The sequence below is a fragment of the Megascapheus bottae genome, unplaced genomic scaffold (genome assembly GCF_031878675.1).
Source record: "Megascapheus bottae isolate mThoBot1 unplaced genomic scaffold, mThoBot2.hap1 HAP1_SCAFFOLD_41, whole genome shotgun sequence".
Taxonomy (NCBI): Eukaryota; Metazoa; Chordata; class Mammalia; order Rodentia; family Geomyidae; genus Megascapheus; species Megascapheus bottae.
The window spans coordinates 5,007,362-5,009,865 of NW_028327585.1; positions in this window are offsets into that span (position 1 = coordinate 5,007,362).

Consider the following 2,504-nt stretch of genomic DNA (forward strand, 5'->3'; position numbering starts at 1 on the left):
GGAGCCTGAGCCCCATTGGTAAGTTCATGTTGTGATGTACTGAGCAATAATATTCTTAGTTACCCTAAATCCTGTGTGGAACCTATGGAATTCTTTGTGAATGAATCAAGAATCATTTTCTTTTCCCAATCCTATGCTTGGTCTCAGGGCCTGAGCATGGTCCTTGGGTTTTCTCAAGGCTAGCTCTCTACTTCTTGAGTCATAGCACCACTTCTGGCTTTTTCTTTGTATGTAGTACCAAGGAACTGAACCAGGTCTTTGTGCATGCTAGCCCAAACCCCCGGCACCAAGAATCATAGGGTGATATAATGAATTCTATGTGGCAGTAGAGTTAAAGTTATATTTCTCTGTAGAAATCACTGTGAAACAAAATAAAATGAGAAAGCCATGAGCCCGTGGCTCATGCCTGTAATCCTACCTACTTAGGAGGCTGAGATCTGAGGATCAAGGTTCAAAGACTGACCTATCACAAAAACACCTTAGACTCTTCTCTCCAATGAACCAATAGAAAATGAGAAGTGGGGTTGAGTCTAAAGACATAGGGCAGTAGCCTTGAGCTGAAGAGCTCAAGAAGAACAGCCAGGTCTAGAATTCAAGTCCCATGACTGCAAAACAAGAAAAAGGAAAGAAAGAAAGAAAGAAAGAAAGAAAGAAAGAAAGAAAGAAAGAAAGAAAGAAAGAAAGAAGAAAGAGGGAAGAAAGTGGGAAGGAAGGAAAGGAAGAATGAAAGAAAGAAAGAAAGAAAGAAAGAAAGAAAGAAAGAAAGAAAGAAAGAAAGAAAGAAAGAAAGAAAGAAATTTCATTTCTACAAAACTAAGACTATAAATGATTGAGCAAACAAGGAATAAGTCAGGGCATTATTCTCTGATAAGGATAATATCTTTTTGCTGGTAGGAAGAGACTGGTATTCAGAACCAGACCTTTCCACCAGAAATTGAGCCTAGTGGTAGAGTGCTTGCCTAGCATGCACAAAGACACAGGTTTGATTCCTTATTACCACATACATAGAAAAAGCCAGAAGTAATGACTTCATTGGTAGGGTTCTAGTCTGGAGAAAACCCAAGGACAGTGGTTAGGTCCTAAATTCAAACCCAGGAATGGAAGGAAAGAAAAAACAACAAAGTTTCAATCAACATAAGAAAATTAACTAGACAATGAGCTGGAGATTTTCTGGTTTTCCATGGTTCTGAGGGACATGAGTGTTAGAAAAGGAATTTTTATAAGACTTCAAATGGAAAGAAACAAATTTCAAAATTCCCACAAATACCTAAATTGAGACTTTAGTGAGAAGTTGTAACTGAAGGGATATATGTGTAAGTCCTTACTCTCAAGAATCGTTCTTGCTTGGATCAAAGGCAAACAGACATATAAACCAAACTTGTGGCCGCTGAATCTAGAAAAAATTCGTGTTCCTCACTTAATGGTTAAAAAGCAAACAGCATTGAAACTGGGTAAGGTAATCCTATCTGCTACTCAGGACCTGAGACTCTTATCTGTAGTTAACTCTAGAAAACAGGAAGTGGGGCTGTAGCTCAAGGATAGGGGTTATAGTCTTCTGCTGAAGTGTTCAGGGACAGGGCCGAGGCCTATGAACTACAAAAAAAAGAAATTAAAGAAAAGAAAATTTTAAAAAGATGCAAAACAGCACAATATTTAGATTATTTCTCAAAAATAAAAGAAAGGCAGCTATTCCTCAATGTATAAACAAAACAGTATTTGAAAAAAAAACAGCTGCAGGTATATTATAGGTAGTACTCAGCTTAAAACTGTAGCAATACATAGTTGGGTAATTTCAATAAATATTTCCTGTGATATAAAAAGAGAACTAAAACACAGAAAAACATTATTGGTCATTGTAAAATATCATTTTCTTAATATGTTAGGGAGAAAAGCATATATTTCTCACAAATCAATTTCCACTTTTATATTTTAAAATATCTAACACTTAGGATGGGAAAGTAAAGTCATTACCTTTACAGTAAGGAATATTTGTATCTCATGTATGTTTGTGTCTTTTTTTCTATGACTCATTTTAGATGTCCAGGTAATGGAAAATGTGTTCAAGACCTGCCAGGAAAGTCCACAAGAATGTCTTTGTTAAGTTGCAGTTGCAAGTAGTATCGAAGTGGGGAAAACGTGAGATTAGCAACAACTTTAAATTTGAGCTCTACACATAATCCAGAGCTGATTAGTAATAACGGTAACAACTTAGGGGTGAGGACTGAGGAGTTCATTAATTGTCAGACCATGATTCTGTCTCCTAAGCCTGATGAGATGCATGCTGCATATAGATCTCGTATGTCTCGTGTTCTTAAAAAATCCATCGGATATTCAGAGCATTTTATTCATGATTGTGACAGTCCAAAAGATCTGCAATATCATAATTCTGTTCTCCCTGCCCAAGAAATTCTTCAGGTAGGGAGGAAAACTGCTAAATGTACTGTGTGATGAAAAATATTGTACTTAACACCGACCATCACTACACATCCGAAAATGTACACAGG